Source organism: Heteronotia binoei, chromosome 7 (assembly GCF_032191835.1).
Source record: "Heteronotia binoei isolate CCM8104 ecotype False Entrance Well chromosome 7, APGP_CSIRO_Hbin_v1, whole genome shotgun sequence".
Lineage (NCBI taxonomy): Eukaryota > Metazoa > Chordata > Lepidosauria > Squamata > Gekkonidae > Heteronotia > Heteronotia binoei.
Window position 1 is genome coordinate 128,040,584 of NC_083229.1, and position 17,483 is coordinate 128,058,066.

General features: G+C 47.5%; 1 non-coding gene across 1 annotated transcript; it reads left to right on the plus strand.

Annotated features, from left to right (window-relative positions):
* Positions 1-453: 453 nt before the first annotated feature.
* On the plus strand, positions 454-520 carry TRNAT-AGU (transfer RNA threonine (anticodon AGU)). Its single transcript has one exon. It is a non-coding gene; the product is annotated as a tRNA-Thr (tRNA).
* The last annotated feature ends 16,963 nt before the right edge of the window (positions 521-17,483 follow it).

Here is a 17,483-nt window from a genome sequence, read left to right on the forward strand (position 1 = left end):
CTGGAGCATGCTCAGCTTTCATGCAGTCATGTTTGATGTTTTGGTTTTACTTAGGGCTTGAATTCAGCAGGAGCTCACCGGACCACCGCTCCTGAACCTCCAGCCGGGGTCTGCATGCAGATTCCGGGGCATATGCAAATAAGATATCCTACTGAGCTCCTGCACCTTTTCCCCTACAAAACAATCCCTGGTTTTACTTATTCTTTCCGTTCGGTTAATATTTTTTTCTGCATGTGAGGGGAGCTCTCTGAGTATGTGCAGACTTGTGTCTTACAGTTTTGTTGCTTTCATGTCTGACACAGGGACCAACCATTTTACTATTAGATAATAACCCTTTTTCAGATGTTACATCCACACCTGCTGGGAGTCCGGCAGTCAAAGATAGTTCCTTCTGAGTCATATGGTCACCACAGGGTCATTCGGTATAAAAAGCAGTGCCAGAAGGGGAGGGACGGTGGCTCAGTGGTAGAGCATCTGCTTAGTAAGCAGAAGGTCCCAGGTTCAATCCCTGGCATCTCCAAAAACGGGTCCAGGCAAATAGGTGTGAAAAGCCTCAGCTTGAGACCCTGGAGAGCCGCTGCCAGTCTGAGAAGACAATACTGACTTTGATGGACCGAAGGTCTGATTCAGTAGAAGGCAGCTTCATATGTTCAGAACTCGTGAGCACAACTCATTTGCATATGCTACACCCCCCTGACATCACTGGAAGGTGTACCAAACTATATCAGCTCAGCTTCTACTGTAAAATTCTTCTTGAATTATAATTGTCATAATAAAACCTTACTCCCATCATACTTTTTAAATTACTTTGTCCTGTGTGGCCACAGTGGCACGAGGAAGATTTCCATCCGTCTGCTTGATATGTTTGGGTTATTTTCCCTTTATTTGTGAGGGAAAATATTAGAAAGTTTGTCAAATTTTAGAGTTCAGCAAAATTGTCACCGAGGGTTTGAACAATGGAGTCCAGGAGCAAGTATTGGGCAGGGGTGGGGGGTAAGAAAGAAAGAGCACAATAAAATGTAGAGGTTCCAGATCGCCACTCCTGTGCGTTCCTGCCCAAAATGAGACCTGATGGTCACCATGTTTTCTGAATGGCATGTTTGTATGCACATATGGTTTTGATATGCACAAACTGAGCACTGGATTTTCTACAGCTGTAGTTTGCACATACCAAAGTTATATATATATAAAAAGGTAAAGGAGTGCAAGCACCAGTCATTTTTTACTCTGGGGTGATGTTGTTTTCACGTTTTCACGGCAGACTTTTTACAGGGTGGTTTGCCATTGCCTTCCCCAGTCATCTACACTTTCCCCCCAGCAAGCTGGGGACTCATTTTACCCACCTCGGAAGGATGGAAGGCCGAGTCAACCTGGAGCTGGCTACCTGAACCCAGCTTCCACTGGGATCGAACTCGGGTCATGAGCAGAGGGCTCAGACTGCAGTACCGCAGCTTGACCACTCTGTGCGGAAGTTACACATACATGCGAAATGCATGCAGTCTCTTTTCCCAACAACAGGATAACCACGTGCATTGGGAGAACAGTGACCTCCCGATACGTGCACTTCCTGGACTCCTCCTCTGGAGGGACACAGCATGTGAAAAAGGCAGGATAAAGCAATTTAGGTATATTAATCTTTACCGAGTGGTGGTGCGAAGTACTGTCAAGTCACCGCCAACTTAGGGCAACCCATTAGGTTTTTCAAGGCAAGAGACAAACAGAGGTGGTTTGCCACTGCCACACGGCTGGCTCTGCCCCTAGGCAAACTAGGTGATTGCCTAGGGCGTCGGTCTTCTGGGGCTGCTGAATTGGGTGCTCCCATGTGACTCGGTGACATTATCAGTGCAGTGGTGGGGGGCACCAGAAATTAACCTTGGCTAGAGTGCCAGACAGTCTAGGAGTGGCCTTGGGTTCTGCATACCAACCTTGGACTTCCTTGGTGGTCTCCCATCGAAGTACTAACCAGGCCTGATCCTGCTTAGCTTCCATGATGAGAAGTGAGAAGGCTAGCCTGGGCTACTCGTATCAAGGCCTTTACAAAGTAATATAAGTGTGTGTGTGTGTTTGGGGGCGGGGGTGTTCTTGCTGCAAGGAACTTACAAAGGAAATTTTAACTGCATGGGAAAGACAACAGAGGGAACAGAAAAGGTAAGAATATGGTAGATAATTGAGTTCATAAAGTGAAAGGCCAACAGCCGTACAAAGTAGTGGAGTGGATATGAGATTTCCTTTTCTGTGCCCTATTGGTATGCTCAACCCAGGCCCAAGGAGATTAGTGCCACTACACATACATAATTCAGCATTTATTTAAAGACTTTCCCCATTTTCTACCATTGGCTTCTATTGATTTTCTGCTCCTTGCAATTTGCGGGAGCTGGCCAAATGTCAACTATTTCATTTCAAATTGGGAACACCACATAGGACCATGCAAGAAACACCTTAATTTGTCCGACCACATTGCGGGCCTCGGTATCGCACACTATAAAATGCATGCAATTTGAAATCCCCCTAAATACCTTCCTCACTACAGTTTAGCTTCATTAATCTGCCTCTTAAAAGTAACTGCTTTTAAATATGTACTAACCTACATGTTGAGAACGGCTGTGGCATTGCAGCTAAGAAGGGGGAAATGAGTGTTAGCAATAGAACAAAGGAGTAGTCAAGTTTGCACCTTTAAGACCAACTAAACTGACCTGGATGAAGCACAAGCCAGAATTAAGATTGCCGGGAGAAACCTCAACAACCTCAGATATGCAGATGACACCACTCTAATGGCAGAAAGTGAGGAGGACCTAAAGAACCTCTTGTTGTGGGTAAAAGAGGAGAGCACAAAAGTAGGCTTGAAACTCAACATCAAAAAATCTAAGATCATGGCATCCGGCATCATCACACCTTGGCAAATAGAAGGGGAAGACATGGAAGTAGTAACAGATTTCACATTTCTGGGATCCAAGATCACTGCAGATGGTGACTGTAGCCATGAAATTAAAAGATGTTCACTCCTTGGGAGGACAGCTATGGCGAACCTGGGCAGTATAATAAAAAGTAGAGACATCACCCTGCCAACCAAAGTCCATATAGTCAAAGCGATCATATTCCCAGCAGTAATGTATGGCTGTTAGAGTTGGACCATAAGGAAGGCCGAGTGCAGAAGAATAGATGCTTTTGAGCTGTGGTGCTGGAGAAGAATCTTGAGAGTCCCTTGGACTGCAAGAAGATCAAATCAGTCAGTCCTAAGGGAAATCAACCCAGACTGTTCACTGGAAGGCCAGATGCTGAAACTGAAGCTCCAATACTTTGGCCACCAAATTAGAAGGGAGCACTCCCTGGAGAAGATCCTGATGCTGGGAAAGACAGAAGGCAAAAGAAGACAAGGATGGTAAAAGATGAGATGGCTGGACAGTGTTACTGATGTAACTAACATGAATTTGAGCAGACTTCGGAGGATGGTAGAAGACAGGAGGGCCTGGCGTAACTTTGTCCATGGGGTCACAAAGAGTCAGACTCAACTGTGTGACTGAACAACAACAAAAGTTTTATTCAGAATGTAAACTTTCGTGTGCTATAAGCAGATTTCATCAGACAAAAATTAGCAAGTACCTAATTCAAGAAGAAGGAGATATTGGATTTATACCCTGCCCTATACTCTAAATCTCAGAGTGGCTTACAATCTCCTTTATCTTCTTCCCTCACAACAGACACTCTGTGAGGTGGGTGGGGCTCAGAGGGCTCTCACAGCAGCTGCCCTTTCAAGGACAACCTCTGCCAGAGCTATGGCTGACCCAAGGCCATCCCAGCAGCTGAAAGTGGAGGAGTGGGGAATGAAACTCGGTTCTCCCAGATAAGAGCCCACACACTTAACCACTACACCAAACTGGCTCTCTCAAGACTTACCTTAGGTTAAAGCTGTCAAAATGGCCTTAGGTGAGCCAGCCTCAGCCCCTCTTTTCCATTCTAGGGTTCAAAAGAGCAAAACTAGTAGTTACAGCTAATAGGTCGATCCATACAGTCGCTGACTGTGTACACTTGGCTGGTTGCTTCTGTTTTGTCTCAAAATGTCTCCATCATGTTATATGCTATTTGCTTTTCTACCCTGTCCATAAATTTAGTTTCCCTCCATTTCATTGTCTCAGAAGTGTGTGTGCAAGCACACGGAAGCTCATCCCTTGAATTAAAACTTGGTTGGTCTTAAAGGTGCCACTGAACTCTAACTTCATTGTGTATGTTGGGTTGCCAGACCACCCCCCCCCCCTCGGTGGAGGCAGGGATCCCCCACGGCCAGCCTTTCTTTCATACCCCCTCCCCCCAAAAAACCCCTTGCTTCTGGGCGCCATTGTTCCAGCCCCTGCTGAACTCCAAGATTTGACAAACTTTCTAATATTCCCCCCCACACACACAAAAACTGGGGAAATGCACCAAAACATGTAAACCAGACTGATGGAAATCTTCCATCATGCCACCGTGGCCACATAGGAGAAAGTAATTTATAAAGTATGATGGGAGTAAGGCAGGGGTGGCCAACAGTAGCTCTCCAGATGTTTTTGCCTACAACTCCCATCAGCCCCAGCCAGCATGGCCAATGGCTGGGGCTGATGGGAGTTGTAGGCAAAAAACATCTGGAGAGCTACCGTTGGCCACCCCTGGAGTAAGGTTTTATTATGACCATTATAATTCAAGAAGCATTTTCTGGTAGAAGCTATGCTGATATAGTTTGGTGTACCTTCTGGTGATGTCAGGGGTGTGCAGCGTAGGCCAATGAATTATGCAAGTGAGTTGTGCTAATGAGCTCTGGCACCTCTTTTTCCGTGAAACGACCCCTGTGCCTGTGGGAAAAGTGCCTTCTGTGAACAAAAGGGAAATGAGGAGGCTGATGCAATTCCTGCTCCTAGGAGCACGGTCAGTCCGAAGCAGTGTTCCTGAGGAAGTCTTTTCACTGAGAAAGTTTGCTGCGCAAATTTCCAAAATTTTGCTCTGCACAGATGCAAAGCCTAACCGAGCGATGCACAGAGACCAAAAAGAAGAAGATGATATTGGATTTACATCCCGCCCTGTACTCTGAATCTCAGAGCGGCTCACAATCTCCTTTGCCTCCCCCCCACCATAACAGACACCCTGTGAGGTAGATGAAGATATTGGATTTATATCCCGCCCTCCACTCCGAAGAGTCTCAGAGCGGCTCACAATCTCCTTTACCTCCCCCCCCCCATAACAGACACCCTGTGAGGTAGATGAAGATATTGGATTTATATCCTGCCCTGTAGTCTGAATCTCAGAGTCTCAGAGCGGTCACAATCTCCTTTACCTCCCCTCCCCCCCACAACAGACACCCTGTGAGATAGGTGAGGCTAAGGGATCTCTTACAGCTGCTGCCCTTTCAAGGACAACTCCTACGAGAACTATGGCTGACCCAAGGCCATCCCCGCAGGTGCAAGTGGAGGAGTGGGGAATCAAACCCGGTTCTCCCAGATAAGAGTCCACACACTTCACCACTACACCAAACTGACTCATAAAGAAGTAATCATGTTAGCCTCCCCTATCCCAATACACTGCTTGAATCCAGATTTTTCCTATGGCCGGTTATGGAGATAAAATTACACTTTGGGAGACTTGATCACACCTCTAGTGATGGTCTGCATTCCTCATTTTACATTTGCTTTGATTTTTGTTCATGGTTTTAATGAGCTACTTTTCACTCTTGATTCTTTTGTTTCGTTTGGACCGTATACGCACATGCGGCATGAGCATGTGATATTGCATTATACCCAGCTGTCATAGGTATATCAAGGTCAGTATCATCTCTTCTGACTGGCAGTGGCTCTCCAGGGTCTCCGGCAGTGGTCTTTCCCATTGTCTACTCGCCTGACCCTTTTAACTGGAGATGCTGACAAGGTCTCTGTTCAGAAGTATAAAGATTCAGACAGTCAATCAAAGTAATGATCGAATTAGATTAAGTGCCTTGGTCCGAATGAGCATGGGTGATAGCTTGCAGTCTGGTTTTCAGAGAGGCCAGAAAATCACTTGTGGAAATCCTGGTGTCCCGGAGGGCAGACAGAGGGCAGACAGAAGAATCAATAAAGAGAAACTCCATGCGGGGAATTCAAGGACAGCTCAGATTCAAGCAGTAAGTCCCCCTATGCAACGCTGTGGGCTTTCCCTTAAGGAAGAATGTCCAGCTTCCGGAAGAAGAGGGTCTTGAGCAAAAGGCTGTGAACACAAACCACTTGCCTGCTTCCATAACAAGCTTTGTTGAGCAGGTAGGGTTGCCAAGTCCAATTCAAGAAATATCTGGGGACTTTGGGGGTGGAGCCAGGAGACATTGGGGGCGGAGCCAGGAACAAGAGTGTGACAAGCATAATTGAACTCCAAGGGAGTTCTGGCCATCACATTTAAAGGGACAGCACACCTTTTTAAATGTCTTCCTTAAATAGGAAATAATGAAGGATAGGGGCACCTTCTTTTGGGGCTCATAGAATTGGACCCCCTGGTCCAATCTTTTTGAAACTTGGGGGGTCCTTTGGGGAGAGGCAGTAGACACTATAATGAAAATTTGGTGCCTCTACCTCAAAAAACAGCTCCCCCAGGGAGAGGGGGGGTCTAATTACTGAGCCATAACCCTGGCCCCATATTTCCATCCAGTTTGGCTACTGATCAATGTTCCCTCTAAGCTGCAGAGTCTTGTGAGCAAAAAAACTACTTTGTGAGCTACTGGCATTAAAATTGTGAGCTACCGGTATTAAAGTTGTGAGCTACTGCATAAATTATTGTGCTCTGGGGTCATCCTTCCTGAGCTAAGACAAAAAAATGTGTGAGCTGGAGGCTAAAACTCTGTGGGCTAGCTCACTCTCACTCAGCTTAGAGGGCACACTGGTACTGATGCCATTCTCCACCTTTCGTCTCCACACACAAAGACTGGACGAGCCCGAAGAGGCCGCCGGGAAAATGATCCCTTCCATCCACTCCAGCCTTAAGATAAACAAACAGCACCTTCGAGGAGGGAAGGGGAAGAGTCCCCACAAGAGACCCGGAGAGGAGGCGGCGGAGGAGAGGGAGAAGGGAAGGGCCAGGGCTGGTCGTACCTGCGGCGAAATGGAGGGGGCTGGATTTCCTACGGGCCGTGTCTCTGCCGTTCATGTTCTCCGGCTGTACCAGGCGCTTCACACGCTCCACATCGCCGGCCCTCCTTCTTTCCCTCCCCCCTTCCTTCCTTCTTCACAGCCCCCCCCTTTCCTCACAACCCGGGATGGGGCATGGGGGTTGAAAAAGAGGCATCTGAGGGGAAGGCGAGAAGATGAAACAGGAAGGGGGGAGGAGAAGCTGCTGGGATTGGGGCTGGGTGGGAAGGGCCGCCATCCCCCCCCCCGCTTTCCAGAATTTTGCCGAGCGGGGGGAGGAGGCTCCAAATCTGGGGTCCCCCACCCAGGCGGGGGATTTGGGAAGCCTATGAGCAGGCAAAGTTTAGTTTTGCAGGGGAGCGTGAAAAATTTGGCATTATGCAAAGAGGAGTGTGCCCAGTAGTTCATGATGAAAGGAAAGGGGGGGCAGGATTGTTTGAAGAAAGGTGACTGTCCTGGAGGGTGTAATGCTGTGGAATTAGCATTGCCAGGTCCTCCTTAGCCACTGCTGGGGATGGGGGGTGTAGGGTTGCCATGTCCATGTTGGGAAACTCCTGGAGATTTAGTTGTGGGGCCTGGGGAGGACAGGAACCCCAGTGGGGGACAATGCCACAGAGACCACTGTCCAAAGTAGCCATTTTCGCCAGAGAACTGATCTCTCTCATCTGAAGATGAGTTGTAGAAGAAGAATAAGATATTGGATTTATATCCTGCCCTATACTCTGAACCTCAGAGTGGTCACAATTTCCTTTAACTCCGCCCACCCCGCCACAACAGACACCCTGTGAGGTAGGTGGGGCTGAGAGAGCTCTCCCAGAAGCTGCCCTTTCAAGGACAACTCCTGCGATAGCTATGGCTGACCCAATGCCATTCCAGCAGCTGCGAGTGGAGGAGTGGGGAATCAAACCCAGTTCTCCCAGATAAGAGTCCATGCACTTAACCGCTACACCAAACTGGCTTGTAGTAGTAGCTGATGTTTTATTTAATGGTGTTTAGACGAGCATACAGTTCAAGCAGGGATAAATGGAGATGAGTTGTAATTCTGGAGCATCCTTAGGTCTCAGCTGGAGGCTGGCATCCTTTTGTGGAAGTCAACAATACAATTGTGCAAAATACCGCACATCAGTGGACAAAAGCAACCTGGAAACAACAGAGGTGACCGGCAACAGTCAGGACTCCCGCCTCATAACAGCAGCTAGTTCCTGGTCCCTAGATTGCATGGCATTGTGTAAGTGCTAAATGGAACTTAGTCATTGGATTCTTAAGATGTAACAAACACCCTGTTGATGTAGAATAAAATTCTCCTTAGTGTCAAGTCTCTGTAAACCTTGGTCAATTCTGTAATGTACTTTGGTTCAGGCAAGAAGCCTTCTGGGTAAAGCCTTTCTGTATTCCAGTGCTGCTAGCTAAACCTCTCCCTAACCCCCCTCCCTTTCCTTTGTTATGTAGTCTTGCTTTGAAATGGGAATATGAGAAGCTATAATCTGTGCTTTCTCAGGCTGGGCATCGGAGGAGGTTGGCGCCAAGAGACGCTCAAGGCCAAAGCCGGCCTGAGAAAGAAATTGTAACATCAATGTGTGAATGTGCCCTGCATAGTGCCCCTCCCTTAAGAATCCCTTTGAAGTGTACCTTATATGATGGCATTGTACTGTATGATCTTTAGTCTGTCAATTTGAACCTATCCAAGTACATCCTTATCAATAAACTAGCAACTTTGTTTCAATGACTCGTTATTGAATTTGGAGACTTGACACTTAGTGAGAAAATAATATGACTTCTGGGCTTCTTGAATTAAACGTGATAGAGGTTTATAAAATTACTAGGAATAAGGCCTGTTGCGAAAAAAAACAATGGGGTCGAGAAAGAGGCTCTTAGCGAGTGCCCCCCCTGCTGTCTTTTCACCCACCCAAGTGAAGGCATTCACCCCCCACACACACACACACACACACCTCAGGGGGAGCTGATCTCCGCCATCTGGAGAGCAGTTGTAATTCTGAGTGATCTCCAGACCTCACCTGGAGATTGGCAACAATGGCTCCCCAAGAGGAAATGGCATTGTAGCTGTCTGAGGTTCCATCCCTCCTCAAACCCCACACTCTCCAAGCTGCACCCCTTAAATCTCCAGGAATTTCCTAACCTGGAGTTGGCTACCCTATCTCTTTCCGTTTTTCTGCACCTCTGACTTCAACTTTCCATCCCCTCTCCCTGCATTCTCTACATAGGCTGTCTTTCTCCACAGTGTGTGTGTGGGAACCAAACCAGCTTACATCATTCTCCTCTCACAACCTTGTGTGGTGAGTTAGGCTGGAAGTCCGTGAGTGATCCAAAATCACCCAGTCAGCTTCCATAGCAAAAACCTGGATCTGGCAGACCCCACTCTGAAGCCCTAACTCCTATGCCCTCCTCAACTCTACCACAGAATCCCCAGAAATTTCCCAGTCCTGAACTGGCTCCAGTGAGTTCTGCCTCAAAGGCCTGCAGTGATACCTTTCAGACCAACAGTCTCTCTCTGACAACATTGTTGGTCTAAGCACAGGACTTCAATTCCTCTCTGTGTGTGTGTATCTTGTCTATTGGCACAGGGCACAATTTTCCCCCCTTTCCAGAGGAGGATAGAGAGGAATCCTCAGCCAATCACGGGACTGGCTGTCTCCCTTCTCCTCCTTCCCTCAGCCAATCGAAGGAAGGTTTTCTTTCTCTCCTCTGTGAATCAGTACGACAGGAGGCTCAGCCAATGGGAGAGTAGGGAGAGCCAGTAACGGCCAGAAGTAAGATTGTTTGTTTTTCACTGACAGAACCAGCTTTGGTGGGTAGCAACAGCCGCTCAGGCAGTGGACTCAACCAGTGGCACACAAGTACTCTTGATAGATAGTTTGATGGGCCAATGGTTGACAAAGTGCAGTCCCACCCAGTCCGTACCAATCAGGGTGCTGGGATTCGCCAACATGAAACTGGTTTTATGTCTTGGAGTAGAGAGAGATGAGAAAGAGAAATGTGTCTCCCTATTCCAAAATACTAGCACTTGAGCACATCCAATGAAGCTGATCATCACTAGGTTCAGGGCAGACAAAGGAGAAACCTAATTTACAGAGAGAGTGATTAAGATGTGGAATTCACTGCCAGAGGATGTAGTGATGGCCACAGAAAGAAACCGGTTTAAATGGAGATGTCTAAATGGCTACTTGCCTTGGCTACTGACAGGGACCTCCATATTCAGAGGACCTAAACCTCTGAACCCCAGAGCCAGAAGGCAACATCAGGGGAAGTCTTGACCTCTATTCCTTGTTGTTGTTGGCCATCCAAAACAACTAGTTGGCCACTGTGTGAGACAGGATGCTGGACTAGATGGACTATTGGTCTGATTCTTATGTTCTTTTGCAATAACCTGCTCCCTGGAGCACAGTTTGGTGTAGTGGTTAAGTGTGAGGACTCTTATCTGGGAGCACTGGGTTTGATTCCCCACTCCTCCACTTGCACCTGCTGGAATGGCCTTGGGTCAGCCATAGCTCTGGCAGAGGTTGTCCTTGAAAGGGCAGCTGCTGTGAGAGCCCTCTCCAGCCCCACCCACCTCACAGGGTGTCTGTTGTGGGGGAGGAAGGGAAAGGAGATTGTGAGCCACTCTGAGACTCTTCGGAGTGGAGGGCGGGATATAAATCCAATATCTTCATCTACCTCACAGGGTGTCTGTTGTGGGGGAGGAAGGGAAAGGCGATTGTGAGCCGCTCTGAGACTCTTCAGAGTGGAGGGTGGGATATAAATCCAATATCTTCATCTTCCCTCCAGGGCAACAGCCTGATCTTCCACTGGTTTGGGAACATTAATAACCGGCAATAAATGATTACCATTTTTAATGATTCACTTATAATATCAGGGATTGAATTTGGGACTTCTAAATGTGAATCAAGTGCTCTATGACTGAGTCACAGACCCATCTTAAGGCATGTGTTTTTTTTGTTTTTTTGTTTTTAAAGCCAAAGAAACATGATTTACACTATACCCTATATATATAAACGCCCTTTCGGCATGACACAATGGATCACCCTGATTGGTTGGGACTGTGCTGCATCAACCTTTGGCCCATTTAGGGTTGCCAAGTCCAATCCAAGAAATATCTGGGGACTTTGGGGGTGGAGCCAGGAGACTTTGGGGGTGGAGCCAGGAGACATTACGGGTGGAGCCAAGATCAAGGCTGTGACAAGCATAATTGAACTCCAAAGGGAGTTCTGGCCCTCACACTTAAAGGGACGGCACACCTTTTCTTTCCTTCCATAGGAAATAATGAAGGATAAGGGCACCTTCTTTTGGGGCTCATAGAATTGGACCCCCTGGTCCAATCGTTTTGAAACTTGGGGGGTATTTTGGGGAGAGGCACTAGATGTTATACTGAAAATTTGGTGCCTCTACCCCCCAAAACAGCCCCCCCCAGAGCCCCAGATACTCGCAGATCAATTCTCCATGATTTTCTATGGGAATAAATCTCCATAGGGAATAATAGAGTTCCCAGCAGACATTTCCCTCCCCTCCCCCTGCTTTCTGATGACCCTGAAGCGGGGGGAGGGCCTCCAAACCGGGGAATCCCCTGCCCCCACCTGGGGATTGGCAACCCTAGGCCCATTCAAACTATCAAAGAAGGTTTGTTGCATTCCATTGGCTGAGGGTGAGAGGAGGAGGGAAGCAGCAACAGAAAGCCATTGGATCTAAACAACAAAACTGAATTCAACTGATATAAACTAGGATTGCCAGCTCTGGGTGGGGGAATACCTGGAGATTTGGGGGATGGAACTTGTGGAGGGTGCTGTTGGAGGAGGGGGTGGTCTTCAGCAGGGTAGTGTGTAATTAGGGTTCCCAATCCCCCCGCTTTAGCGGGAGACTTCTGGGTTCCCAGCTTAATCTCCCGGTCTTCAAAAATTGAGAAGCGGGGGGGGGGTGGGGGGGTGGGGGGGGAGAACATACCTATAGAGCTCCTGTTGTAGAGCTCCTGAGCAGTTTGTAAAATCCCTGTCCCTTTAAGGCTGGGCAGGAAGGAGGAAACAGGAAGGGCTTCGGAGAACGGCCCCTCCCTTCTTTGCTTTCGTTTTCTCAGCAGGCACAGTTCTCCGGAAGAAGACCAAGTAAGTATTTGTGTGTGTGAGAGAGAGAGAGGGAGGGAGATTCCCTGGTATGGAGGCCCTCCCTCCCTTTAGAAAGCATGGGGGGGGAGGGAAATGTCTACTGGGCACTCTATTATTCCCTATGGAGAATGATTCCCATAGGGAATAATAGGGAATTGATCCGTGGGTATTGCGGGCCCTGGGGGGGCTATTTTTTGAGGTAGAGGCACCAGATTTTTAGTATAGCATCTAGTGCCTCTCCCCAAAATACCCCCCAAGTTTCAAAACGATTGGACCAGAGGGTCCAATTCTATGAGCCCCAAAAGATGGTGCCCCTATCCTTAATTATTTCCTATGGAAGAAAGGCATTTGAAAAGGTGTGCTGCCCCTTTAAATGTGATGGCCAGAACTCCCTTGGAGTTCAATTATGCTTGTTACACCCTTGTTCCTGGCTCCACCCCCAGTGTCTCCTGGCTCCACCCCCAAAGTCTCCTGGCTCCGCCCCCAAAGTCCCCAGATTTTTCTTTAATTGGACTTGGCAACCCTATGTGTAATGGAGTCCACCTCCCAAAGTAGTCATTTTCTCCAGAGGAACCGATCTCTGCCAACTGGAGATCAATTGTAATATTGGGAGATCTCCAAGCCTCTACTAGAGGGTGGGGATTCTAATCTAAAGCGACTAGGCCACATTTTGTGGAGTGGTGTTCAAATATCTGTGGCTGAACTCTGCTATTCGTTTGCATTTCCTTGCCTTTACATATCATGTTCCTCACTCACGTTGCAAGCTCCTTGGCCTAGGGAGGTGTCTCGTTCTGTCTAAGCATTAGGCCCCTTGCCAGAGCCATCGCCACTCCAAGGCAATTTGCCTGATTGCAGGAGGAGACAAATGTTTTGCTCACACCTGCTTGTGGGAAGAGAAGGGGGGACAATAAACGCAGCGGTTTCAGGTTGCCGACTTGCCATTCACTTGCCATTCACAAAAAGAGGCAAAGGCTTTTGCTTGTCGACTCTGCCAGGTGTGAAAGGCTCCCAGATTCCGAGTGGGAAATGCCGGATGGCTGAATTCATTGCTGAGAGGCAGAGAGAGCCCAGTGTAGGCCCAGCGAAGAAAGCAATAGAACGGGACCAGGTGTCACCTACTGCTCTCCAGAGGATGCCATTTGCCTCAATGGACCACACTGAACTCAATAGCTTAGCTAAAATGGTTCTTGAGACCATAAACCAAAATATGCCCAGAAAAATCCAGCACTACAATCCTGAATTCTGGTCTAAGTAGGGTTGCCAAGTCCAATTCAAGAAATATCTGGGGACTTTGGGGGTGGAGTCAGTAGCAAGATTATGACAAGCATAATTGAACTCCAAAGGGAGTTCTGGCCATCATGTTTAAAGGGGCCGCACACCTTTTAAATGCCTTCCCTCCATTGGAAATAATGAAGGATACGGGCACTTTTTGGGGGGGCTCATAGAATTGGACCCCCTGGTCCAATCTTTTTGAAACTTGAAGGTGTTTTCAGGAGAGGCACTGGATGCTGTGCTGCAATCTTGGTACATCTAGCCAAAAGCACAGCTCCCACAGATCCCCAGATACCCATGGCTCAATTCTCCATTGTATCCTATGGGACTCGGTCTGCATAGAGAATAAGGCAGTGTCCAGCAGACATTTCCTTCCCTCCCCCTGCTTTCTGATGACCCTGAAGCGGGGGGAAGGGCCTCCAGACCGGGGGATCCCCTGCCCGCACCTGGGGATTGGCAACCCTAGGACTAAGACCACTCCCAGCTGGCAAGTTGGTGGAGACCTTTCTCTTGGTCTATTACATGCACTAGTCTTGAGAGGATTGCCAGCTCTCTTACTTCCAGGCATCGCACTGACCCACATGCTGCGATTCAGCTTGCTTTGCCAATTTGTCCCCAGCTTTGGGGGTGGATGCTATCAAGTCACTTCTGACTTATGGCAATCCTATGAATTAATTCCCTCCAAAACATCATTGACAGCCTTGCTCAGGTCTTGCAAACTGAGGGCTGTGGTGTCAAGCATGATATTTCTGGGTATTGAATCAATGTGCATACTGGAAGCCATTTCCTCTCTGCCTCTAAATTCTTCTCTCTCATAGTTGCATTTCAAAGCTTGCTTCTCCCCTCCCCCCCCCCTCTTTCCTTCCTTTCTCACTTCTTGATAGAAGATTTAGAATATGCAAGTAACCTTGATGCTGGAAGCAAGGCGCCTCCCCCGACCAGTTCCCATCCATACATCTTATCAGAAAGACAGGAATGTCTGGGAACCGGGAGAAGGAGTAGTAACATAATGGAAGTTGATAATACCATTTGAACCTTTGTTGCAATTTACATCTGCATGTTATATTTTGAAGCTATCTTTTCCAATGTCTTTGAAGTAGCCTTTAAGAGTCTATACCGTGTGAAATTTTGTATCACTTCCAAGGTATCACTCCTTGGAGCAAGTACCGGATTATCAATAAAACGAGTCTTTGTATTAAACAATTGCTTGGTTATTCGAAATACCAATGCTTGACATGTGGCTTTCTTCATTGGGTCTCCTGTTGGGTCTTCTTCCTTTCTTGCTACCTTCAACTTTCCCTAGCATATTGCCTTTTCCAGTGACTCCTGTCTTCTCACAATGTGACCAAAGGACACTAGTGAAATAGAGTTCAGGGTTGATTTGATCTAGAACCCACTGATTTATCTTTTTGGTGGTCCACAGTGGCCATAAAACTCTCCCCCAGCACTACATTTCAAATGAACCAGCTTTCTTCCTGGTCTGCTTTCTTCATTGCCCCACTCTAGCACCCATAGATAGTAATGGGGAATATCAAGGTGTCAAGCATGCTATTTCTAAGTATTACTTTACTCCTACTTTGTCATACTCCCTTCCTCTCCCCCCCTTTCCTTTATCCTCTTTTTCTTTCAGTAGATGCATAATAAAACTCCCTGCTTCAGATGTGTAAGTAACCTTGTATTAGAAATGCAAAATGCCTCTCCCACAGGTTCTCACCAAAAGGTCTTATCAGCAAGTAGAGAATGTGTGAGAAAAGTAGATGTCTGCATTCCTCAGTACCCAAAAAGATAGTTAGTAGCCTTTGAACTATCAATGCAATTTGCATCTATATGTTATTATTTTAAAGTTATCTGTAACCCTGCCTTTGAAGTGACCTTTAAGATACTCTGCTCTATGACACTCTGTATCGCTTCCAAGGTTTGAGTCTTGGAACAAGTAATGGAATTTCAATAAAACAAATCTTTGATTCAAAAAAACAAAAGCTTGATTATTTCGAAAGATCGATGCTTGAAAAAAGGTATGCATTATCTTGAACTTGGTCACCAGCAACACATCCTTACACTTTTCTAGTTCCTTCCTAGCTACTTTTCTCTGTTTCAGTCTCAATCACTGTTGCATTTTCCATATGTGTTGGCATATTTTTGTTAAGATTTTGATGGGCTCCATTTCTGTGGCTTGGAATATTTCTCTTTGTATATCTACTCTTGGTGATCCGTTTCTCCCAGTTGGTCTCAGCGCACTTTCGCTTCACTTTCAAAACTGTAGGTTCTTCTTCAAAAGTTTTTCTTTGAATATCGTCCTCTCATATTTTCAGTATAGTTTTCAGATTATTGTTTCCATCCTTTAGTTTGTTCTGTTCAGTTAATGTATTTCCAGGTTGAACGTTCAGCTTCCCTAACCATGCTTTAAATACCCCTTTTGATTGCTTGGATCTCATGGAACATGTCTCTTGGTCTTCCTTTTTTGTTGTTCTCTTCAAATTATAACAGATCTATTTCCCTCTATCTGTAAGTAGTCTTCACTGAATTCTATGAGTCACTCTCCTACTTCATTTCATGCTCCAACCCCAAATCTGCCAACAATATTTGTTTTGATTTGTTTCCTACATTTGTTCTCCAAACTTGTCAGGTAGGATTATCTGCACATCTTGTTTAGGTCTTCCTGGACACTTGCATAAAAGCTTTCAGTTTCTACAGCACCTGTAGTTGGGGCATAAGCTTGAATGATGGTTATGTTGATAGGTTTTCCATAAAATCCAATCGATATTGTTCAGTAAGGCTTTGCATTACAGCCCCTGATTGCTTCGTCCTACATTTCACCTAATTCTTACAGCAACTCCCTTTCTTCTGAATTTGTCAATTCCAGGGTAAAACACTTTGTAATTTTCTGACTGAGAATGTCGCAATTTATAGTTCACTCACTCCCAGGACTGCAATGTTTAAATATTCTATTTCTCTTCTTACTATTTCAAGTTTACCTTGATGTCCCACCCATCCCGGGCGAGGACTGCACAAGGGGGACCCCCCGATGTCTGCCAGCCATTCCCGCCCCCTGTCGCCGCCCCGAGAGCCTCCCATGCCTTCCCAAGCCCCCGCGGCAGCCCCACAGCTCACCTGGGCTGATGGAGCACCAACAGCTGCCTGAGCAATGCCCCACAGCCGACGTGCTCGTCTCCGGGCCGGAGCAAGACGTCGGGGAGCAGAAGAGAGAATCCAAGCCCAGCGCCAGGCAAAGAGGAGGAGAGCCGCCTGACCTGTGGTGGCGAGAGACGCCACACCCCAGCACGCTGCAGAGGTCCAGGACGCTCGAGGCACGCCCAGGCAGCCCAGCCCCGGCACGCCTCTCCTGGGCGTCTAGGGCTTTGAAGGGGGGAGGAGCCAGGGAGGGGCGGAACACAGGAAAGGGGAGGACTGAGACGGGAGGATAAAAGGGAGAGAGGCAGGAGGTCAGGGAGGAAGCTGGCCGGTGCTTATTGAGGCTGCCTCGCGCGAGAGAGTGACAGGAGCCGCTGCACAGCCAGGAGGGGAACGGGGGCCTGTGGTGACATAGCCTGGCTCCCACCCCTGTTTCTGAGACCTCCGGGGAATGCCCACAGAGTGCCTGAGGGGGCCGCCCAGGATAGAGAGGTGACAGCAGCACCGGGAGACCGGGAGGGGCACCCGGGGTGCGACACTTGATTTGTATTTCTCATACTCCAAGTTCCTATTAAACACAACATATAGTTTTGGACTTTCCTTTTGCATCCATTCACATCAATAATGGCATGTCCTTTTGATTTTAGTCCAGTTGCCTCATTAAGAATAGCACTACTCATAGTACTCATAGAGCCCCATGGTGCAGAGTGGTAAAGCTACAGTAGTGCAGTCCAAGCTCTGCTCATGACCTGAGTTCAATCCCGGCAGAAGTTAGGTTCAGGTAGCCAGCTCCAGGTTGACTCAGCCTTCCATCCTTCCGAGGTCGGTAAAATGAGTACCCAGCTTGGTTGGGGGA